The sequence below is a fragment of the Taudactylus pleione genome, unplaced genomic scaffold, assembly GCF_031769625.1.
Source record: "Taudactylus pleione unplaced genomic scaffold, aTauple2 ptg003241l, whole genome shotgun sequence".
NCBI classification, from domain to species: domain Eukaryota; kingdom Metazoa; phylum Chordata; class Amphibia; order Anura; family Myobatrachidae; genus Taudactylus; species Taudactylus pleione.
This window is the reverse complement of record NW_028287597.1, coordinates 115,001-141,773: the sequence shown is the minus strand read 5'-3', so window position 1 is coordinate 141,773 and position 26,773 is coordinate 115,001. Positions and strand designations below refer to the sequence as shown.

General features: G+C 39.4%; 1 pseudogene; it reads right to left on the bottom strand.

Annotated features, from left to right (window-relative positions):
- Positions 1-4,862: 4,862 nt before the first annotated feature.
- Positions 4,863-26,773, bottom strand: part of LOC148430766 (uncharacterized) — a 30,651-nt pseudogene continuing 8,740 nt past the window's right edge.

The window sequence follows — 26,773 nt, the reverse complement described above, 5'->3', positions numbered from 1 at the left end:
GGAAGTGCACATGACTCATTCGTCATCCGGCAATCAGGGATATGGCACAAATTAACCAACCTACAAGCTGGTGATGCGTGGCTTCTGGGTAAGTGGAGACCTTTAGTACATAACAATGTTAAGCTTGATACACAGTGATCCTGATGTTGTCACTTCTTTTTCACAGGAAACAGTGGCTACCCTTGCACGCCCTGGCTGCTCACTCCTTATTTGGCTCCAACACCAGGGCCACAAAGTAATTTTAATGCCGCACTTACAGCCACCAGGCAAGTGGTGGAGCGCTGTATCAGCCTTTTAAAAGGCCGATTCAGATGCCTCCACCGCTCTGGTGGCGAACTCATGTATTTGCCGGATATGGTTTCGAAAATTGTGGTCCTGTGTGGGATATTTCACAACATCACCATAAGGAGTGGTGTCCCAATGCAGCCAGAGGATGCCTTACCTGAGGATGGCCCCCCCGAGGTTGGTCGGAGGTCAGTATGTGGGGGGGCCATACGCGATGATGTGGTGGCCAGATATTTCAGGTAATTATTGGCAACACAACAGTGTTTAGACACAATGTGGTATGGATTGTTTGAGAACATCTAATTATTTTGTTTTTTTTTCTCCATCTTCTATTTGTTTTCATAATCTTTGGGAATCCAACGATGACTACTTCCTGCTACCCTAAAAAACCTTCATGTGGAAACTTTAGGAATATATTATGTAACCCATATTGCAACGCCACATTTGTGGAATCATGTTGGCATGGTCCTTCGTCAACCAGTTCTTGATTTTTTGTTTGATTTTTAAAAGTTTGTTGTATGTGTTGTATTTATGATTATCACTGTGTGTTTTGTTTGTGAGTGATTTTAGTTATGTTGTGAATAAATGTCTTGAGAGTGTAATTTTGTACCTTTTTTTGCCCAATACAAGCAAGTGTAACCAGATTCACACACGTTACATTTGCCTAAGGGGTAAGCCTGTAATGACGCAAGTTGAGCTAAAATGTAAGATTTTTTCTGGGTCCAAACCAACACCCAAAGGAATCCTGTACAATCAGTTGGCTTCGTAATATCGGCCTAAGCAGCTTGCCTCCCAAATAGGAACATGTAAAATGTAGTAATATATAATTTGTACAACACCAAAAAAGGCCAATCAGATTGTTACTGTTAGGTGTTTCTTGTGCCTGTTTTCCAAAAAAATACAACACACAATCTTAGTGACAATAATTGCAAATCCTTGCTGGAAGAGTCTACTTATGTCAGTGTAAACAATCTCTGATTTGGAAACAAGGAATGAGACAGAACGTTAAGTTTAAAATATTAATTTATTTAATTTTTGTAAAATAAAAAACTAAAACTGGTTCCTAAGGAGGACCGACATATGGTCAAGGACCACCAGCAGCCCGATGATGTGTTCCCGCATACGCCCCACACATCCGGCTAATTCAGCCATACGCCTCTGGTCCTCTGTGGGTTAGAAAAGTGTGGGGATTAATACATCAATAATGAAACCACATTAAAAAACAAGCCAAACCAAGCTACCCAAAAATGTCAATATTGTGGCCAAAGCAGAATTACAACGAAAAAACCAAGCCCCCCAAAATGGTCTACCCCAAAATTACAAGTCAAAAAATCAGATTCAGACAGGTGTGATATGTGTATGGTGAAATCAGCAGTAACAGGTAAAGACAAACCGAAAACTTCAAAAAATTCGGCATAAAAACACAAAAAAAGGGACCGACACATGATTACATACAAACAGTTTTTGCCCAAAAAAAAACAAAAAAAACCCCATACTGTTCAAAATAACGGCCGCTCCAGAAGCCACTCCCTCGTCCTCCTCGGAGGTGCCTCCATTCCCCAAAGAGCTTGGCGGGGTGATTTGGGATTCAGGGGAGGGGGTAGTTAGAAGAGGGGTGGTTGGAGGAGAGGGGGAATTGGGATGGAGGGGAAGGAGCCCCGAAATATCCTCCACAGGGTCTGGGCAGGCTGGGGAGGAGGGGGAAATAGGGGAATTTGGGGGTGTGGAGGGTTGGCTTGGGGTTGGGGAGAGTGGGCGAGAGCGCCATCTTGGATGGCGATGACGCCGTAGTCTTCGCTGTGACCCTAAAAGATGTGAAACAAATTGTGGTAGTTTCAACCAAAACCGAGTAAAACACTAATTTATGACAACACAAATCTGAAAACATGGCCATGCAGATATGAGTACAATGAATAAATAGGCCATACATGAAAACATGGCCATGCAGATATGAGTACAATGAATAAATAGGACATACATGAAAACATGCAAACGCAGTTAGGGCCACAAAGATAAACATGAAAACCACAGACCCAAAAACTTACTTTCCATGATCTGCATGCGAAAGCATGCCAGCAAGCGGGGCGTCCGCCGTTGCAGGTCCGACCACCTGCGCTCCAGCTGGCCGATCTGGCAGCATGAGCCAAAGGAATGCAGGCGGCCACGTACCTCTGCATATGCGGAACGCTTCTCGCGATTTGTGATGGGTGGAGGCTGGCTGGTGATCCGCCTATCCATCACCTCGGTTAACACCAGCAGCTCGCGCCTGGTGAATGCCGAGGCTCTCATGATGGCAATGGTGTATTTGTTAAAAATCATTTTTAATAAAGACCCGAAAATAAATTTGATTAGCTAATGTATTTGGGTAATTAACAGGACCAATTCTATTGGTTAGTGTATGAGTCATGTGATCGACAGGGCCAGAAATCTCTTGAGAGTTATGATAGGCTTGATGCAGTGACATGCGTAAGCAAATTTAAATAAAGAAATGAACCCAGGAAAATATGCGTCGTTAAAAACAAATAAAACAATTGTTTAATTGGCTCTAACATGTATTTTGACAAAGAAAAGCGAATGTTTAAGCCGTACGTATTCTGCGGATAAACACAAACACGGACAAGATTAAAGTTTATTGCATTGTCAAAAAAAAATAAATAAACCAATTAAGCTAATTGATATATTGATTGGCATGATACGATTGAGGGAGGTAGGCAGAATCTGACAATCAGGTAATCGGAATCTGACAGTCCCACTTCCGGTTTGTACTTGTGTGTGCGTTCCCTTCAAGCCACTTTGGGGATGTACGCTCGCTATTTGGCACGCTCGTTAGTTAGAGGAGGGGTCGGTAGAGTTTGGGGTGGATGTTTAGCTGCGTTCGAAAATACGAGCGAGTGTTTGAATTTACATATTTTTACGCACGCCGAACGTACGAACGTCCACTTACGTCCGGGTCTGAATGAGGGCCAAAGTCTCTTAGTTACTGTCCCATGTGGAACGTCTTGTTCGTTCATAAGTAAAAATTCCAATTGTCATCCATCGATGTAAGTAAAAGGAATGTGTATTCAAACATAAGGCTCACAGGAACTGCACATAAAACAGAAGAAAACAAAAGAACAAAATATATAGTGAAGTACAGTAAATGTAAATATGTTAAAATAATAATCGCCACGATTAGTGGAAATGCAAATGCGTACCAGAGTTAAAGGTGTAATCAGTACACCAGCATGCGTGTGATATAACAGATTTAAATCCGGACTAAAAACCTGTTCCAGCACAAGCAGGTGCAGATACTCCTCCAAGATGTTCCCCTCTGTTATAGCTGCTCCCTCCTTTCACCAACGTGTTTCGACCACCAGGGTCTTTTTCAAGGTGTATAAACTAGAGTGAACACTGTTCTTATATACCCCCTCCCTTCCTGTCATTGGTTAATCAGTGGGGAGGTAAGATATCCTAATTTTTCCAAATATTCGTTAAACCATACAATCAATAAATAAACACAACCATAATAAACAAGATCCTTTCTGATTACAGAAACTTATTGGAGAGTGCCCGACTTGTTGTTTATTTATCCAGCTTAGTTCATTTTTGGAGAAAGTGACCTCCATATTTTGAGTCAAGTGGCTGCACTCCCAATCTTGGAGCGCAAATCATATTTGTTTGTTTACATACTGTACAGTATTGAACCTGCTGTGCATAAGGGTTAAATAATGTAGGGGCAGTGACATAATGCTGTGAGATTTGTCCTGGGCCATGAGGAAAGGAGGGTGCACAAAACTGCTGATTAATCCCCACTAATTGTGGTTGCAATGACCGTTATTGGTCTCGCGGCTTTGACCAGGTGGCGGGGAGGGGGCATGGCTGGGTAATAGGGTTAAATACTGTATGAACAGAGGTGTGTGACAGCAGAAACATGAGTACAGGGGGAAGGGGAAGAGAGAAATTAATGAAATTAAAGAATGAAAGGAAAAGAGGAAAAGTATGAAGTACAGTACTGTTCAGGAAATAAGGTAAGGGAAAGGTATTGTAAATAAAGAGCTTATAAATGAAATTAGGAGAATACTGTATATACTGTAGGGGCAGAAAGCAAAACCACAATACTGTACATACAGTATAGTATGGACACAGTGTACAGTACTTAGCAGTCTGGATCACAAACTGAAAAGAGGAAGTTAAACCCCTCCTCCACATTACTAAATATATAACATACAGTACAAGTATAAGCTACATAGCAGTTGCTTGACCGTTTCTTTTGATGACAACTGGTAAGTCTCTATACAGATGATCAATATAATTGTTACACTGGGGACTTGTCAATACTGTTTTCCAAAACTTCATAATCCCATCCAAAAGTTCCTGTTTAGTTGTTGGTTTCACATCAGACCTGATGAACCTCTTCAACTGGGCCCAGACCAATTCAATGGGATTCATGTCCGGTGACCTACAGGAAAGTAAGAAACATAAAAATATTCAGTCACAGTACTGTACTTTAATAAAAAGTGTAATAGAATAATTACTGCATGGTACTGTACATACTTTATTGTACAATAAACAGTTAATACAGTACTATAGGACAATACTCACTCTGGTGGTATGCATTGCCAATTTAAGCCTCTCTCTTCTATGAATTTCGCTGAAGCCAAATGTTTTGGATCATTATCCTGGAATAATCGATGTCCTGATGGAAAGCATTTTCTCACAAATGGCACCATACAGCAATCTACTATTAGTTCTTGGAAGTAGGTCTTATCCATGATGCCTAAAGAGATGAGAAATATTAGTCAGTAACAAGCGTACACTGTACATGACTGTAAATAATTTTTACAACAAACATTACTGTACTGTACCTTAAAAAATTAAGTTCGGTCCTGCACCCCAACGAGATATACCTCCCCATACATGGACCTTTAATGGATGCTTCGGATGTGGTTTAAGTGAGAGATGTGCACAGTTCCAGAAGGACAGTCTTGAGAACCTCTCGAGAGAAACTGAAGTTTGATCAGTGAAAATGATGTCATTAAAATTCTCTCCACTCTCTATCCACCATCATGCTTGTTCAACTCTCTTTTGTTTATTAATATCCCTTATCATGGGATTTATCCTGTGGAATAAAAACAAGTTTTAGTTTACAGTCATGTAAAATCAGTGCATTATTAAGGACAGTGTACTGAATAAAATAGTGCACTGTAGAGTGCATTTCTGCATTTTTGTACACTATAGTATTTTATGTACAGTACCTTGTAGGGCCAAAAGTCCATCCCAGTTCCTTACGCATCCATTTGATGCTGGAACAGGAGATGTCCAGGTCATATTCTGCTTTTAGAATACATTTTATTTGTAAAGCTGTACGCTCATCATCCTCACAAGTTAATTTGTGCACAATCTTTTTGACGTTCCTATGGTAGAACACATACAGAGCATATGCAAATTATTGGACAGTTACTGTTGAAATTGGAACACAATACAGTAGCATGCTAGCAACATACAGTATAGAGAAAAAAAAGGTTGCTGAAAAGTACCAACCATGTGCATTTAGAAGGAAATCTATATTTGGTCCGCGTTCTCTCAAATGCATGACAGCGCACAGTCTTTTTCAGCCAGGTCTGGATCTGTTGTGTTGTTTTGTGTTCTTTTTTCATGTTTGCCATTATCTTGCTGATGGCTTTGCAGATTTTTGTTGTCATGTTTTATGACAAAAACTGTGGAGAGAACAAGAGAAATACAGTACTGTTACTGAGTGCATAGACTGAGTACAGTATACAGTACATAATTTAATGTTCAGTATCTTAAAAAATCTATTATACTGTATAACACAGTACTGTACAGTATATTAGAACACAAGGGGGTTTACATTCTTACATCAGCTGTAACATACCGTACTGTACTTTTTTTTAAAGCAAATATACTTTATATAGTAGTACTGTACAGTACTGTATGTTGAGAAGTACAATGTACTGTACAGAGTACAGTAAACCTGGATACACAAATATGCACCTAGGGCCGGGGACATTGTAGCAGCACATGTGTTAATGAGTTAATGGGTCAGTATGAAATAGCAATATTGTGACTCACAAGATGGGGGGCTATGGAGTGTTCATCGGTATGCAGGGTATGTGAAATGTGGCCTGCTACTGTAGATAGTAAAGAGAGTGGTCTATTTACTAAGCAGTGTTAGGAGACATTGAAAAGTGATAAGGTACCAACCAATCAGCTCCCAACTGTCATTTTTCAAACACAACCTTGAAAAATGACAATTCGGAGGTGATTATTTGGTACAGTACCTTCTCTTTTCACTGTCTCAGAACACTGCTTTGTGTACAGTACATATATATATATATATATACAGTATATATATATATATATATATATATATACATATATACAGTATATATATATGTATATATATATATACATATATACAGTATATATATATATATATATATATATATACACAGTATATAAATATATATATACAGTATATATATATATATATATATATATATATATATATGTAAGGAATATAGTTTCATGCGCACAAAGTCCAGTGTATCCAATGATAATATCAGTCCCAAAAGAAATTGTCTTTTTTGTATTCAGTGCAGCTCCATCCCAAAAGTCCGTAACCACAGGCACAAATGGGGTTTTATGCAAAAGAGAAAGGGAGGGCGCACATATCAGTAAACTGGTAACACTTTAATCAAAAAAGAAGCATAGTAACAGCATGTCACTCAGCCTCCTCAATCCGCCTTTGTCTCCACGACATCTAGCGTCTATCACGGGGCTGGTCAGTACATCCACGCCGTGCTGCCACACGGATATCAGGCAGGGAAATCCTCACTGGGTCCAGCGTTTGACGTCACCACGTCCTCCGTAAAGCAAGCCACGCCCTTATATATACAGTACTATAGATATACGTACAGTATATAAACCAGGCATTTTGTATGGACCAGGCTAAAAAGTATTACACCTAAATTTCCTCACATTTACAACAGTAGATACTGTAATGTGAAATGTGGCCTGCTGGATGGAAACTAAGGAGCATACAGTACAGAATGTATCAAAGCTTGATGTGCGATAAAATAGTGAGATACAGTATATACAGTCTAACCAGCTTGTAAATTAAATTTTGCAGGCTGCATTTAATAAATTATAATTTTGAGCCAATTAGTGATATATATTTCCCAATTTTATCTCACATCAAGCTATGATACATATGCCCCTTAATACGCAAATCAGCGTCTATGAAGGAGACAAACAGGACATTAAACAGCACTTTTGTTACTGAAACTAAGATGGCCGCTGAGCAAAAACAAGATGGCCGCGAGGACAAGACGGTCACTCGTGGGAGACTAAAAGGGGCAGCGGGCGGCTAGGAATTGATCAGCAGTATATGGTGTGTTTGATAGAAACTCGATACGCAAATCAGCATCTATGGGGACAGGCAAAGGATGGGGCATACTGAGGCAGCGGGATATTAAACACAGCAATATTGCATCTGAAACTAACACTATAGTCTCTCACTGGTGTGCTTCGCTGGGGTGGCTGGCTATCGCCGGCTTTTTTGGGGTTCTGCACCCCAGATTCTGACCAAGTGATAGGGACCTCCGGTATCAGAGACGCCGTGACGCGGCCCGGAGGCTTAGCCATATCTTTGCAAATATATGCAACTGACATCTCTGAATTATCTACCACCATGTAGTTTTTCAAATCTTATTGCTGATTTCATTCAGTGTGCTGGGGAATTACTTTTTGTTGTTTCTTGTATAGACTAACCCCTCCCTTACATGCACCTGTGTGATATTACTGAAGTGATTGAGCAGCTTCCAACTTGTATTTCTGTATTGAGAGGCATAGATGGGACCAGCGTTAGGAGGGTGTGCTGGTTCTTGTAGTGCCATTAGGAGGACTTAGGGGTGACTCCAAGGTAAGCTAGCTCTCAATTCAGGTATATTTGTATGTGCCATTATCATGTGGCCTTATATTGGGCAATTATTACCCAAATTGGATATAGTTATCAGTTTTGGGGATGAGTTTGCTGTGCGGTGCCCCTTGCGGTTGGTGTGGCTGGGCTGCACTGGTGAGGCACACATTAATACTTTATTTAGCACTTTTACACTTTCCAATATATTTTGTGTATATATATATTTTTCTTAGCCTTTTAATTACACCTTCACTTATTAACACATAGATTTTCCTTTAATTTTGTACTAACACTTTAGTCTCTCACTGGTGTGCTTCGCTGGGGTGGCTGGCTATCGCCGGCTTTTTTGGGGTTCTGCACCCCAGATTCTGACCAAGTGATAGGGACCTCCGGTATCAGAGACGCCGTGACGCGGCCCGGAGGCTTAGCCATATCTTTGCAAATATATGCACCTGAGATCTCTGAATTATCTACCACCATGTAGTTATTCAAATCTTATTGCTGATTTCATTCAGTGTGCTGGGGGATTACTTTTTGTTGTTTCTTATACTGTACTATACACACTGTACACATATTCAATTTAGGGGTCTATTTACAATACTTAGCAGTGTTAGGAGACAGTGAAAATTGGTAAGAAAGTGATAGGGTGCTAGCCAATCAGCTCCCAACTGTAATTTTTCAAACTCAGCCTGTGAGATGACAGTAGGGAGCTGATTGGTTGGCACCTTTTCACTTTCTTATCACTTTTCACTCTGTCTCCTAAAACTGCTTAGTACAGTAAATAGACCCCTTGGAGTGAAAAGACGAGATCGGCTTTAAAACGTTTTGCCGATTACGTAATTTCACCAGGCGGAAAATTATCGCCGTATTCAATTTGAAAGATTCTCCGCCAAGGCAGGAAGTCAATGCAATGTACAGTAATACAGTATGCAAAACAGTTTTGCCTACTTTATGAATAGCAGGTGGAAAAAAGTGGTGAATTGGGGTGCAACATTGTGGGAAGCCTTCAACATGCAGCCTTCAGACAGTCCCCCAGAGGTCCTGTAAACTGCATAAAAAAAAAAAAACACTGACAGTAAGAACACCACAAAAATTCACTTTCAATTTGGGGGTGGAAGAAAAAAAATTTGGGGGACAAAGTTAAACATGTAGGGTAAATTTACTAAGATGGGAGTTCTATTTAAGAAGTTACTGTACTGTATGTTGCCCATAGCAACCAATAAGATTCTACAGTACTTCTCATTTATCTACAGTAGCACCTTCTAGAAGATAATACCTGGAATCTGATTGGTTGCTATAGGCAACATCACTTTTTAATAGAACTCCCATCTTAGTAAATTTACCCCCTAATATATAAAATGTACTGAGTTTAGTAAGGGTTGGATAACAATACTGAACAAAAGTAGCAAAGAATTAAAAAAAAAATTATTAAGGTCTGGAACAGGCAGGTAGAGAGACGGAACACCTAACCGCTCGTCCACAAGCCTGTTGTAGCAAGACATCCCACTTTAGCTGCATTTGACTTGTGGCCCACTGGGCATGTGCAGTGCTGTGATCTTCCATACAACATGGCATAGCGCTGCATGGGTATGGATCTGGGCATGTGCCAGAGATACAATGACGTACAGTATTGTAGGACACACTCAAGCCAGGTGCAACCTTGGTATTGCAGGTGGCTGTAGTGTAATGGTAAATAATCAAACCAATACATTACAGGCTCTTGTACAACCCTTTTGTGGGTTAGAAACTTGGAAGGTTACACTTTTTATTTTTTATTATTATTATTATTATTATTATTATTACACAGTCAATGTTACACTTTTTTGTCATAAAGTACTGTGGCATAGAAATGCCAGAATTTGTGGATAATATATTAGTGAAGATTTAAAACAAAAAAATTATACAGTATATATTTTAAAGGTCTTGAACCTATGGGACAAGAAAATGGTAGATGCAGTGAGGCTAGGCATTAGTCCCCTAGCCTACTGCCTCTACTATAGTTCCTAGAGTCATGGAATCACTACAATGTCTAAGTCCGGGACAGTGCCGACAGTATTGTACTTACAATAATACAGACAACTGGGCATGCACAGTGATATGAGACTCAATACGCCACAGTGTAGCGCGTGACTAGCAAAGCGCTATATGGCATATGGAGCAACAAACTACAGTACTGTAGCTGGGCACATCTACATACAGTATAATGTATTGAGTTTAGTAAGGGTTGAATAACAATACTGAACTACAGTACCATAGTGAACATTTAAAAAAATAAACAAATTATCAAGGTCTCAAACAGAAGGAGAGGAGTGTAATCAAGGTGGATCACCTAACCCCTTGCCCACAAGTCTCTCCTAGTAAGAATTGCATCTGTCGTGTACAGTAAAGTACTTTATGTGACATCTACAGTATGATGAAGTAATCAGGCGGCTGTAGTGTAGAGGAAAGAAATCAAACTTCTACATTGCAGACATCTGTACAACCCGTTTCCGGGGTTCAAAACCTGAAAGGTCTTTTTTTTTTAAATTACTATTATTATTATTATTATTATTATTATTATTATTATTATTATTATTACACAGTCAAGGTTACAGGTTTTATTTTTATTATTATTATTATTACACAGTCAGTGTGTAATATGGAGATCCCACTTTCACTGTGTGTGAATCATGACCCGCTACTGTATGATCTTCCATACTGTATGCCATGGCATAGCGCTACATAGGTATGGCTATGGTGCGGCGCCATTGGCAATGCATTGCAACCCATCCACTAGGCATGTGCCAGAGATCCCATTTGTAACCCCTCGGAGCTGGCTAACAGCCACCACAGCACAAACCGTGCTGACATTGATGCAATTTTGTGGTTTAAACACAGTCAGTTTGTAATGCAGAGACCTCTCTTCCAAATAGAGCCCATTACCAGTTACTGAACTCATAAAATCACCAAAGTGTCCAATTCTGGGACAGCATTGACATTGATGCAAGTTTGTGCTCTAAACACACAGTCAGTTTGTAATACAGAGACTTCCCTCTCAAACAAAGCCCACTACTGTAGCATTTTCTGAAGTCATGAAATGACAGCATACTGTCGGAATGCCAGACAACTGGGCATTCGCAGTGATGATCTTCCATATGCCATGGCATGCACCATCCGTGCTGACATTGACTCAATTTTGTGGTTTAAACACACAGTCAGTTTGTAATACAGAGACCTCTGTTTCAAACAAAGCCCACTAACAGTTACTGACCTCATAAAATCACTAAAGTGTGCAAGTCTGGGACAGCATCGACATTGACGCAAGTTTGTGCACTAATCGCACAGTAACTTTGTAATACTACAAACAGAGCCCACTACCAGTTGCTGGTCATAAAAAATCATTACAGTGTCCAAGTCTGGGACAGTGCCTGCATTGACACAAGTTTGCGCTCTAAGGTACAGTATGTAATAAAAAGCCCACTTTCGCTGTTTGACTCCCGAAGCACTGGGCATGCACTCCACATGTACTGTAGTGAATACTGAATATTGTAAGTGAAGATTTTAAAAATAATAATAAAAAAATATATATTTTCAAGGTCTCGAACAAACAGGACAAGAAGAAGAGAGAAGCGGTGAGACTAGGCATTAGACCGCTAGGCTACACGCTTCACCCATTACTACAGTTCTGTAGTTTGTAAAGTAATGAAACCACTACAATGTCTAAGTCAGGGACAGTGCCGACAGTATTTACAATTGCGCAAGTGTGCAATTTCAACCGCACAGTCAGTGTGTAATACAGAGCTTAATGATTTCAAACTTTATTAGATATTCTTCTACCGCTTTCTTATACATTCCTGATTCCATGTGGAAAACACTGTAATACTGTATAGTGTACCGAATCATCGCTTCTGTCAGCCAATCATCTGGTGGTGATAGAGAACATGCATTGGAAATCAGATGCATGCGCTATGTAGTTTAGGAAAAGTGACACCTTGAGGGCAAAAACTTGTATTACATGTAATGACTTTTTTCCAGCGTTACGCTACATTACATTACGAAACTTTCTGTGTGGCACGACTAATGGCGTGGTAAGTGGAGTGCCTTGCGTGGCGCGAGAGATAAGCCTATGGAGCAACAAACTAGCTGGGCAAATCTGTAAGTGCTTAATGCTTTGAGTGCCTGCCATTCATCTATAGTCAAATTTGAATGAGTATGAGGTTGTTTACTAGCTGCTTGCTGTACATCCTGATCTACCATGCGGCAAAAGGTCCGGATGGAAGGGGTAACCGACATGGGATCAAATTTAGATTTTTTTCTTCAGTGCATTAGGTATAATTTGATGTTCATCAAGATCAGCTTTCACTTCAAAGTCATTAAACTGTTCTCATAGGCGTAGTTGTCAATTTAATGTATAATGTTCAACTTTTCAACAAAAATGGTCAAACTTATTCGTAGGGACAAAATGAAGACCCTTGGAGAGAACTTGTGTTTCCATAGGGGTTAACATGTGGGTAGAAAGACTAAAAATTGTTTCCTTCTGGACATCAGTGGACGGCCACTGCCTCGTCCTTTTCCCCTGACCCCCACGTCTTGTGTAGTGCCTACGGGGTTGGCAACCTGTGTTCTTGTGCATACCCCTAATGGGTGACATCCATATGAGGAGGTGGATGGTTCTAAATTGCTAGCAGAAGTGGTACCATCAGTAGATGTTTTAGTATCAAAGACCCCTCGATTGTAATGATAAGGAGGACATCTTCTAGGTGGTCTGCTCATGTTGCCAGTACCAGAAAGCCATGGATAAACCTGTTTCCTGGCATAATCCATGTTCACTTTATCTAATTTCACCCTTTTATATTGGACAAAGTCTTTACGATATTTATCTATTTGCATAGACAATTTATTATACCAATTAACGGTAGAATCTGTTAATAGCATTGGTTTATGCATGGTCTCAAAATCATTAATTTTACCATGAATGATGGCCAATTCATGAGATGCTTCTTCAATAACTAAATGGATTAAATCATATGAACATTTATTTAATATAGAAATCCATTTCTTGCAAAAATGGATATTAAACCGACCAATTGTGGGAACATTCTTTATGCAAAAACCACGTGGGATTTTACCCTCCTTGTGGTAATACGACAAAGTGACACCATGATAATAATAGTCCTGTTCACATTCCCAAACTAGGTCAATGTTGTCTGGATTCCCACCAGAAGCACTGAGATTATCTTTAAGACGTATGTTTGCTGCATCAGCATCGGAGTAACTGAATGTTTCTCCATGTATAAGTTCTATGCCTGCTAATAATTCATCCAGATCAGTGTCAATAGGCTCAGCCATGGTGGCTTGGATAGTACACAAGCTAATATGCAAAGAATATCAAGAGTCCACAAGCATCAATGACACCAATTAAAAAAGTGCTTAGTGCAATAAATAAGTGAAAAAACTAAGAAACAATAATAAAAAAAAAATTAAAAAAGCTCACATTCCTAAGGGAATAGGTATATCAAATTCTGGAAGGTGCACGCCAAGCAGCAGCAGCCAGTAGCAGCAGCAGTATATGTGAACAATTCACTCCAGCAGCACTCTACTCCAATCCAATGAATAACAGAAATACAGGTGCCTTCCTCACATAATCCTCAAATGAAGTGGGTTACGATATGCAGCATCACAAAGTAGGGCGGCACTCATTGCAAAAATATCACAGGATTCCGAGTTGAACCAACATTTCAATGTCTTTATATAAACATTTTCCTCAGAGCATAAATCCATTAACAAACCAAATCACCTATATACCCCCTCCGGAGTGTCCATTTCGCCACCTGCATACGGCACCTTGCGCATAACAATGACATCACAAGAAGCACCCGCATCAGTGCCACAGAGAGACCCAGAACATGTGACACAAATGCACCAATCAGTGAAGTAAGAGCACCAATACATGGGTTACCCAGCAACAGGACATCACAACAATAATACAAAAAAATTCTTAATGCACACAAGATAGCATCGAGCTAGATAGAACACACAGTAGATGTTTCTGTATCAAAGACCCCTCGATTGTAACGATAAGGAGGACGTCTTCTAGGCTCATGTTGCCAGTACCAGTAAGCTATGGATAAACCTGTTTCCTGGCATAATCCATGTTCACTTTATCTAATTTCACCCTTTTATATGGGACCAAGTCTTTACGATATTTATCTATTTGCATAGACAATTTATCATACCAATTAACAGTAGAATCTGTTAATAGCATTGGTTTATGCATGGTCTCAAAATCATACATTTTACTACGAATGATGGCCAATTCATGAGATGCTTCTTCAATAACTAAATGGATTAAATCATATGAACATTTATTTAACATAGAAATCCATTTCTTGCAAAAATGGATATTAAACCGACCAATTGTGGGAACATTCTTTATGCGAAAACCATGTGGGATTTTACCCTCCTTGTGGTAATCAGACAAAGTGACACCATGATAATAATAGACCTGTTCACGTCTCTTAAGTTTAATAAGTTCCCGAAATAGGTCACTGTTGTTTGGATTCCCACTAGAAGCACTGAGATTATCTTTAAAACGTATGTTTGCTGCATCAGCATCGAAGTAACTGAAGGTTTCTCCATGTATAAGTTCTATGCCTGCTAATAATTCATCCAGATCAGTGTCAATAGGCTCAGCCATGGTGGCTTAGATAGTACACAAGCTAATATGCAAAGAATATCAAAAGAGTCCAATAGCATCAATGACACCAATTGAAAAAGTGCTTAGTGCAATAAATGAGTGAAAAAAATAAGAACCAATAATCAAAAAAAAAAATAATGTTATTTGACATTGTGTGTTGTATAGAGATAGGTATGTTCATTTGTGATCTCATTTGCATTTCATGTAGTGGTTTGTGATACACTAGTATCATATATTGTTCCCTATAGTGGGCCATTTTGATGATATCCATTTCTATGGTACATATTTAGCAACATTTTTAACAAGTCATTTTCTCTGCAGATATGCTTTTATTTGTTATACCGATATATGGTCATATGTATGTCTTGTATGTCTTTTTCTATCTAGCTCGATGCTATCTTGTGTGCATTATGACATTTTTTGTATTATTGTTGTGATGTCCTGTTGCTGGGTGACCCATGTATTGATGCTCTTTTACTTCACCGATTGGTGCATTTGTGTCACGTGGTCCGGGTCTCTCCGTGGCACTGATGCAGGCGCTTCTTGTGATGTCATTGTTATGCGCAAAGTGCTGCGTGCAGACGGCGACATGGACACTCCGGAGGGGGTATATAGGTGAGTTGGTTTGTTAATGGATTTATGCCCTGAGGAAAATGTTTATATAAAGACATTGACACGTTGGTTCAACCTGGTATCCTGTGATATTTTTGCAATGAGTGCAGCCCAACTTTGTGAAGCTGCATATCGTTACCCACTTTGTTTGAGGATTATGTGAGAAAGGCACCTGCATTTGTGTTATTCATTGGATTGGAGAAGAGTGCTGCCGGAGTGAATCGTATATATATATATATATATATATATATATATATATATATATATATATATAGGAGAATGTAACACCACAGAGAGGCAAAGGTCCCTTCACAATTTAAAATGACCCATTATTCTGGTAATTAATATTTCTGAATAACAAGAAACAATATGTTGAAACACAGCACTCCCCAATGTGATGGGTGTCAGCTTATCAATAAAAATATTAACACAATGGTAATTTATTAAAGGTAAATGTGTAAATAGCAAAACTGATATAAAGCGCACAGTGTGCTGTGTGGGTGCAAAAGATTTGCAGATATGCATGTGCAATAATGCAAATAAATATCAAATATAAAAATCACAATAACTTAATAGATAGTGATATCATAAAAATATATAGTTTTAATTATAAATAATGCCTCAGACACATGGGGCAACCAACATACAATAGTAACTATGCCACTGAGAGAGGTTTAAAACAGTTTAGCATAAAAACAGGGTAATAATAAATATATAAAAAAGGGGAAGGGGATAAAATGGGAATGGCTTATCTGGAAATGGAAAGGTAAGTTCATGGAAGGTGGAGTCAGGAGTCCTATTGCACATGCATGGTTTACACGTTATATTGTATTTTTGCACATTTGTGTTACTTGTGTATATATACATATGTGTATATATACGTACAGTATATATATACATATACATATCTGTATTTCTGCAAATCTTTTGCACCCACACAGAACATTGTGCGCTTTATATCAGTTTTGCTATTTACATATATATATATATATAAATATATACATATAACTATCTATATATATATATATATATATATATATATATATGTATATATATATATGAATTGATGAAAGAGATTACAGTGCCAAATGTGATGAGAGCCCTTCCTCACAGTTTAGACCAAACAATATTTTGGAATTGTATACAAGAAACATATGATAAATATAAAATTGCATAAATATCTAAAAACAGAAAAGCACTCCCCAGTAATATGGGTGTCAGCTCATCAGTAATATAATAGCAATGGTGATTTGTTAATAATAAAAATTAAAATATCAAAACTACTATAGAGTGCTCAATGTGCTGATATAATAATCTAAAACCCAATGTGTAATGTTCTATTATTTAAAGTGTACAGCGACTGAAATAAATGAATATATATATATATATATATATATATATATATAAAATAAATACAAAGACATTAGTGTGCTATGGGTGCACAGTACAATAAAAAATACAATATATATATATATATATATATATAAATAATTGTGATTCATAGTGCAAAACAATTCATTACAATAATATTACCAAAAAAGTTCAAACTAGTTGTGAAAGTGTAAAAAAGGGTTTTTTATTTATAACACAAATCTGACCCTAAAAACATGGGGCAGTGTATATAAAATCTCCATTAAAAACATATACATGGTAAAAAACAAAGCTATTTCATACAAAGTAAAACCATTCTAATGTGGATAGAAAAGAAAGTGACTTATATGAGCATAAATGAAAGGTAAGTTCATAAAAGGTGGAACAACGCATTTCGTTTAGTTAATAGACTTCATCAAGGGATGTAAAACTCCTGTGGGGGGCCTGATATATATATCACCTTAATAGGGACAAACTAGGAGGTGTTTGGGAGTAATTATGACCTCACTTACGGTTTATGCTATTGCATCTATGATCTATTGTTTTAAAGTTCACATGTAATATGCGCCATGGACTTGTGGCATACCGTGGTATTCTTCAACGAAGGATACACTACGGCATGTAATACAGCATTTAACTGCTGGGTGGTGAGTGCTCCACTGTTGTAATTTGTACTGAATGCATTGTACTGAATGCCATAATGTTAAACTTAAATTGGATGGATATCACATTCCCAGCATTTGCATGTTCGCACAACCAATATTTTTAATGTCACATAATGTACATACAGTAAGATCTTATAACAGGATGCAAATCAGTGCATATACAGTATTGTACATAACTGAACAGTAGAGAAGTTGCCTGAGTTGTTATCACGGTATGACCGATACTGTAGATTAATGAGATGCACGCACAGCTTTCACTGAGATGGGATGAATTACAGTGTGACAATTTTTTTTATAATTTTTATAATTAATTAATTAATTAAAAACAGCAGCGGGAGGAGTGCACAAGGATGAGGCCGCTCTGTGTGGTTCACTGTAGCTGGCATGTGGGCTAGTGGTTAGGTGATCACTTTGGAAGAATTATGGTCCCGGGTTCAATCCCTGGAAATAATATTTTTTTTTGGCACTGTCTGCTCTGGACACTATAGTGAAACTACTGTAGTAGTTTTGTACTGTAATACTGTAGTGGTGTTGTTTAAAAGGCTGCTTAAAAGAAAGACATTACAAACTGATTGTGCGTTTAAATAGTGCAAAACTTTTGTCAATGTCTGCGCTGTGGTGGCTGTCAGCTCCATGGGGTTGCAATGGGATTTCTTGCGCATGCCCAGTGGAGGGGTTACAATGGGATCTGTGGTGCCAAGCCATACGCCATGTAGTGCTATGCCATGGCATATGCAAGATCATAACTGTGCATGCGCAGTTGTCTGTATTACTACAGTACTGTACGGTATGCTGTTGAATTTTCACCCTTGTGCCACTCTGCGCTGTCCAAGACTTGTACACAATAGTCATTTCATGACTTCAGAAACTGCTACTGTAGTGTGCTTTGTTTGAGAGGGAAGCCTCTAAATTACAATCTGACTGTGTGTTTAAAACTTGAATTTTGCACCACTCTCTACGCTGTCCTAGACTTGGACTCAATAGTGATTTCTGTATTACAAACTGACTGTATGTTTAAAGCGCAAAAGAGCGCTACACCGCAAACTTGCGACAATGTAGATGCGGTGTCAGCCCTGCACACTATAGCGATGTCTCTTGAACTGTAACTGAGAGTGACCTCTGTCTGTGAGAGGGCTCTCTGTATTACAAACTGACTGTGCGTTTGAAGCGCAAAATAGCGCTACATCGCAAACTTGCAACAATGTCGATGCTGTTCCAACCTTGCACACTGTAGTGATTTTTCATGTCCAGTAAGTAGTTGTGGGATCTGTATGAGAGAGAGCTCTCTGTATTACATGGTTGGCACTATGGTGGCTGTCAGCCATCTACGATGGATTATAAAAGCACACACACCACGCTGGTATGAAATGAATAGGAATAGGAATAAAAATAGAAATATATTGAAAATTTAATATAAGCAAAAATAGGCAAAAAAATATAGTAATAAAGATAAAAATAAAAACATATCAAAATGAGCACATAAATGACAAAAATTCAGAGATACAAAATGAATGACTAGCACATATACACATAATAATGACAGTTGTACTGCTCATGAATCAGAATAGACGATTCCTGCATGGAAAAGTTCCAAATTAGCATGTGAAGGATGTTTGGATACACTTGCTTAGTTAATCCATAGTTTGAAATAAAGTAACGCTTGTCTGCAAACAGTGTGTCAATTGAAATATCCACAATAATTGAAGAATCTGGAGCTTATATAGCAATAAATGGCTTGAGTGCTAGAAGTGTTAACCCCGTTGGGCACACAGTGCTGAAAGAAACCCCTGTCCAAACCCTTTGAGACTACCTCAACCTGGCTTCAAGATAGACCCCTTGGATGCTACCGTTGTAATCGCCCAAGGTGTCTTACTTGTGGCTATATTCAAAATAAGACTAAGATCTTCACATCAGTAGCTAACAAAACAGAATATATTATAAAAAAATTTCTTAATTGTCAAACAGATTATGTAATTTATATGCTAAGTTACACTTGCCCAAAACAATATATAGGGCGTACAACAAGGCCCCTAAAAGAGAGATTTTCGAGAACATCGAACTAATATACTGAAGGGACTGATGTCACATAGTGTATCTAGACATTTCCTTGAACATCATAACTGTGATCCATCAGGACTTTCTCTTTTGGGAATCGATGTGGTCAAACCTACTTTGAGAGGGGGAGATCGCTATAGGAAACTTTGTCAAGCAGAATCTGAGTGGATTTTTAGATTACAAACATTGTCCCCGGATGGACTTAATGAAGCCCTTGAATTTATAGATTGATCATTCAGCTGGGCTGGCGGCTATCGTCCGCCATCCACACATACTGTCTGGTTGGTGGATGGCACACGATGTCCGCCATCCCTGCCTTTAGTTTTTAGTTATTATTTACACCCTCTCTCACTCTCCTTTATTCACTTCTTTTTGGTTCTGTCCTGTTTGTCCGATCCATTTGGATTCTATAATGTGTTATTAAACAAATTAACAAATGTATAAATAAATTAATTATTTAACTACTATGTAACCAGTATTTGCTTCTGCTCTTCTGGCAATCTTTGTTTTCTCTGCTAATATATTATTGGAAGTTGAGAGAGACCTATATAGCATTAGATAATTTAGTTTACACCATTACACGAATCCTTTTTATTGTTGCCTAAGGCCTGTGTTTCTCAGGATTTCTGTGTCATTATTATTTTTACTTTTATTTGTATTCATTTTTGTGCTATTATGTCATTAGCACAATTTAATATATATTGAATATATTCAGTGTCTGCTTTAATAATGTATTTATGTGTATATTTTGAATATGTATGTTTGCTGTTTATTTTTGGTTTCATTTTGGTTATAGTTTTTAAATGAAATTAAGGTCATGTATATAGATTTTAGTTCTATTTACTAGCTTTTCCATCTGTTACCTATACCCATGCATATATGCATGGATATATGGATATTCATGTAGATGTAGAATTACACTTGGGTATCTTAGTATTCTCTATGCATACATATTAAAATAAATAAATATTTATTTTTCTTTAATATTTTAGATTCCCAATTTGTTGGTATGTAGGTTTTTATCAATCCTTATTTCCCTATTTATTTTTATGTATAGATTATTAGTTCTTTTTATATCCATGTAAGCAAATCAAATGAAACCGATATTGTGCTTTGTCTATATGTGTATTAATTTCATGTTGGTCATCAGGTGTTACTAAATGAAAAGCAGTAGAGAACACTCTGATTGGCTATCTATGGCTACCAATTTGAGAGTGATTGGACTCATTATGGCTCCTATTTAAGATGGAGGATTTGATAAGGACATTTAGCTTGAAAAAGTCCCAGGAACGGGATGAAATGCGTTGCTGTCCTTATCTATTCAAAGTGCCTTGTCCTGCAACTTGTTTTTGCCGAGTGCTGTCAGTGTCCGCAGTGCCTGATTCCGGTTCCCAGTGTATAATTCCGGCGCGAGGAGAATCCACAAGTCGCGGCCGCGCTCACTCCTACCTGGATCTCCTCCCAGCGTTCATTTGGCTCTGACTCCGGCAGGTATCCAGACTGTGTAGCCGGACGGAGACCTACCATACCAGATCTTTGAGACAACGTGTCCCTGAATATCCCGACTTGGTCAGCCATACACTGTTCAGCCGGTGAGACACTATTATTTCTCCCTGCAATTGATTGAGATCTCAGGAACTGGTGAGTACTATTTTCTTTCAGCACTGTGTGCCCGACGGGGTTAACACTTCTAGCACTCAAGCCATTTATTGCTATATAAGCTCCAGATTCTTCCATTATTGTGGATATTTCAATTGACACACTGTTTGCAGACAAGCGTTACTTTATTTCAAACTATGGATTAACTAAGCAAGTGTATCCAAACATCCTTCACATGCTAATTTGGAACTTTTCCATGCAGGAATCATCTATTCTGATTCATGAGCAGTACAACTGTCATTATTATGTGTATATGTGCTAGTCATTCATTTTGTATCTCTGAATTTTTGTCATTTATGTGCTCATTTTGATATATGTTTTTATTTTTATCTTTATTACTATATTTTTTTGCCTATTTTTGCTTATATTAAATTTCCAATATATTTCTATTTTTATTCATATTCCTATTCATTTCATACCAGCGCAGTGTGTGTGCTTTTATATTCGTTTAGTGTTTGTGGGGTTGCAATTATTCCCATTTATCACACCGCTGCAGGTCTGTTTCTGACATATGCTCAGTGTTGTATTTAAGCGCTAGGATATTTTTCTTGTATCTACGATGGATTAGAAATGGCATCTCTGGCGGGTGCATGCCCAGTAGGAGGGCTGCAATGGGATTTCTGGTGCATGCCCAGTGGGCCGAGAGTCATACACAGTGCATCAGGTCCCTTCCCCAAAGCAAGCAAGAGCCTCTCATTACCATAATAAAGGATGCTTTGTTAATCCATTGACTGTAAGCAGTCAACTCTACCCTTGTATCCTGAAAAAAGCTACAAATAGTGACCATTGCCAAGGACACCATCCCGCATCTGCTAGGACAACTAGTGTGCCACTATGAATGTGTCTGTACTGTATATTAAAAACTGACGGTGCGGTTGAATTTTGCACCACACAATAGTGATTTCATAACTGCAGAAACTGGTAGTGAATGGACTCTGTACAGTATGAGAGAGAGGTCTCTGTATTACAAACTGACTGTGTGCTTAAAGCGCAAAATAGTGCTACACTGCAAACTTGCGACAATGTCGATGCTGTTCCAACCTTGCACACTATAGTGATTTCTCATGTCCAGTAGGTAGTAGTGGGATCTGTATGAGAGAGAGCTCTCTGTATTACACGGTTGGCGGTATGGTGGCTGTCAGCCTTCTCCGATGGTTTTGAACAGGCATCTCTGGTGGGCGCATGCCCAGTAGGAGGGTTGCAATGGAATTTCTGGTGCATGCCCAGTGGGCCGAGAGTCATACACAGTGCATCAGGTCCCTTCCCGCAAAGCAAGCAAGAGCCTCTCATTACCACAATAAAGGACGCTTTGTTAATCCATTTACTGTAAGCAGTCAGCTCTGCCCTTGTGTTCTGAAAATGGCTACGAAAAGTGACCGTCCCCCATCTGCTAGGACAACTACTGTAGTGTGCTGCTATGAATGTTACACAATAGTGATTTCATGACTTCAGAAACTTTTCAATCCCGTGATGTCCACACTACTTTGCAACTATTTCTACACTACAGTGCACCACAGATGCCTGCCGTAACGAGTGAATTAGTGTTGTCGTGCGTCGTGTATGGTGCACCGTGCGCCATACGTTATGCGGCGTGTGACGTGCATTACTGGCTATTGAAAATGGCTGCGATACGGGCAAGGAGGATCTCGGCTGGTGAGCTCTTTGTCTTGGTGAAGTGGCGGACCAACCCTTTGCCTCTAATGAAGACAAAGAGCTAGCATTCAGAAATGCCAGCAGGGAGATATACAGGCACTATACAGGCACAACGTAAGGTCCCTGCAGCGCAGGTGGTCACACCAGCTCAGGAGGGACAGGCCTCACCTAGAGAGGATCAGGAGGCATATAAGGTGCAGTAAGTACAGTATTGCTGTATAATCACATGAATTACAGTATACTGTACAATAACAAATACAGTACAATGCACAACTCTGACATACTCTACAGTACTGTACACTGCACTGTAGGGTGTTGGATACTACAGTATCTGATGATGACTGACAGTTGTTACCACACACTGACATGACTGGTAGACATTTCATTGACAGGGTGATTAAATCTACAGTACTGTACTGTACATGGACTAAAGGGCAACACACTATTGGTCGACATGGCTTGTTTGTATAATAAACCTACAGTAACAAAAGGCAAGTTGATTGATCCACCATTCTAATGCCTGTCGACCAAATCTATGTTAACCTACTGTACACACTATACATCTGTGCTGGGCCTGCCCCCTTTAAGTCTGACATTATAACTGTACATCACGGACAGATTCAGTGATTAGTATCACTGTGATACAAATGAAAATTCCACTGGTATTTAGTAATACCTACCCCTCCGGCGAGGTCCCGTAAAGTCGAAGTCCTCAGCGGGATCCTCCGCTGGGTTGCTGGCAGCCTAACGCTGCCAGTGACGGGCTCCAGTGTCATGCACATGCGTGATGGTCCGTCTGCACATGTGCATGACAGGGAGACCCATAAGTGCCTGGAAGGGTTTGTTGAAGCCGGAAAGGCACTGCCGGGTCTCCATTGCCGGAAAGATTACCGCTGTTTACTAAATACAGGAAGATGGTATAACACATTTAGCGAGCGCTAAATGTAAATGGGGCCCTCTGTCTCCTAACACTGCTTAGTACAGTAAATACTGTAGACCCCCTAAAAAATGTAAACGCCAGGGTTTGCCTACAGTATACAGTAGCATCCAAAGTATGCAAAGGCCAGCAATTCTGGCAGCAGGGTGCTGATCCTGGCACCCTGCAAGGCAAAAGTAAAGCTTGTGGGGTGGTGACAGTGCCACCCACAGAGCCTCTGTGTGACGTTGCACCACTTGGTCATACAGTACTTTACTGTACTGTATATTTTTTTAAATACAGTACAGTACCATACTGTTTTATGTTGGGCCCAATGCCAGCTTCACAGACTACAGTAGTTTTTGTACTACAGTATACTGTATTGGTTTGTATTTTTATCATGGTCAATGGCTAATTCCCTAAGGCCATCTACAGTACTGTACCATAATCCCTCTACAATTTGGAATAGAGGTCTGAACTTTTGTTTTCAAATTCTCCTTAATGACGACATGTATCTTTCCCCACAGGGCAAGAAGCCCCCCCTGCCCCGGCAGTACCATCACCACCACCACCGGCATCACCACTACCACCTCCATCACCACCACCGCCGCCATCACCACCACCAGCAGCAGCCGGGCCCAGTGGGCTGAATTGTCGGAGTAAGTACAGTACACACTGTACAACTGTACATTGTTCTCTCTCTCATTTGTGTGTTTGTTTTTGGTGTTATGGAGTATCTGGTCAAGATTTGTACAGTTTATGTGTTTCAAAATGGTTTTGAGGGAAACTGACAGTACAGTGTTAATTTTCCACAGTCCTACCTCCACTACCACCACCACCACCTTCAGCAGCCTCCTCAAATGACAGTGGTAATGATTAAAACAGTTACAGAATGGACACACTAGTGTCATGCTACTGCCTTTTTTATTTTTTGTATAATATTTTTTTTCTTATACTGTACACAAAGACAGACTGGTCATTGATGAGGAGGCTGCAGGTATAAGCCCCGTGCCACGTCAGTACAGTACACCACATTTTTCCTACAGTACTGTATATCTCTCCTTTTCTTTCCTTATCAGAATCTCTCGACTCTCTCTTTTACTCTCTCTTTCTCTCTCTCTTTATCTCTCTCTTTCTCTCTCTCTCTTTCTCAGTGTCTCTCTTTTCTGTACTTGTGTAATAGTAACATTATTTGTTTTCAACAGTATTACCAACCGAAGGGTACATCCCTGGCCTCAGTGGCCTCACCTGGCCGTGTAAGTACACTACACCACATTTTATTCTACAGTACTGTATCTCTCTCTTTCTTTCACTCTCTCTCTCCCTCTGTTTTTCTCCCTCTCTCTCTTTCTTTCTCTCTTTCTCTCTCTTTCTCTCTCTCTCGATCTCTCTTTCTCTCTCTCTTTCTTTCTCTTTATCTCTCTCTCTTTAATTTTCCTCTCTCTTTTTCTCTCTCTTTCCCTCTGTTTTTCTCTCTCTTTCTTTTTCTCTCTCTCTTTTTTTTCTCTCTCTCTCTCCCTGTATCCCTCTGTTTCTCTCTCTCTCTCTCTCTCTTTCTCTCTCTTTTTTTTCTCTCTCTTTCATTTTCCTCTCTGTCTCTTTTCTCTCTCTCTTTCCCTCTGTTTTTCTCTCTCTTTTTCTCTCTCTCCCTGTCTCCCTCTGTTTTTCTCTCTCTCACACTTTCACTCTCTCTCTCTCTCTCTCTCTTTTTTTCTCTTTCTCCCTTTCTTTCTCTCTCCCTCTCTCCCTCTGTTTTTCTCTTTCTCTCTCTCTTTTTCTCTTTCTCTCTCCCTCTCTCCATCTGTTTTTCTTTCTCTTTCTCTCTCAACACATCTCCAACGTCTTCTCCTTACACAATAATTGTTTCTGTCCTTGTGTCTTTTAGTTGAAGACATTGAAGTGCCTCACCCTCCCCAGTCAAGGAGGAGGACCCAGACTCCCCTCACCAGCCAAGTAAGTACTGTATATAGTTGTATACTGTAGGACATTTTGTTTTAATACTGTACATATACATACAGTAGTAATGTTACAGTTGAGTTTGTTTACCCTCTACTTTCCCACTGAGTACTGTTTTATTCTTTTCTTTATGCAGAACACCTCCATATAGTGGTAGTGGTGCTAGAGAGTAGTGAATCCAGTAAACCTTAAACTTGCATTTTTTTCTCTCTCTCTCTCTTTCTTTCTCTCTCTCTCTCCCTTTCTCTCTCCCTTTCTCTCTCTCTCTCTCCCTCCCTCTCTCTTTCTCTTTTCTGTACTTGTGTAACAGTAACATATTTTTTTTCAACAGCATCACCAACGGAAGGGCCCCTGCCTGGTCCCAGTGGCCTCTCTACCTCCCTCTCTCCCTCCCTCTCTCCCTCCCTCTCTCCCTCCCACCTCTCTCTCTATCTCTCTCTCTCTCCCTCTTTCTGTGTTTGTTTTTGTTGTTATGGAGGCTCTGGTCAAGTTTTATACAGTTTATTTGTTTCCAAATGGTTTTGATGGAAACTGTTCTTTCCACAGTCCTACCACCATCACCACCACCACCTGGCCCCAGTGGCCTCTCCATGCCACGTAAGTACAGTACACCACATTGTTTTATTGTTTTCTACAGCACTGTATCTCTCTCCTTTTTTTCCCTTGTCAGTCTCTCTCTCGACCTCTCTCTTTCTCTCTCTCCCTTTCCCTCCTTCTCCCTCTTTTTTCTCTCTCTTTCTCTCTCACTCTCTCTCTTTCTCTCTCTTTATTTTTCTCTCTCTTTTTCTCCTTCTCGCTCTCTCTCTCTTTTTCTCTCTCTCTTTCTCTCAATCTCCCTCTCCCTCTCTCTCTCTCCTTTTCTCTCTCTCTTTCTTTCTCTCTCTCTATCTCTATCTCTCTCTCTCTCTCTCTCTCTTCCTGTGTTTGTTTTTGTTGTTATGGAGGCTCTGGTCAAGATTTATACAGTTTATTTGTTTCCAAATGGATTAACGCTAACAATATTGCTC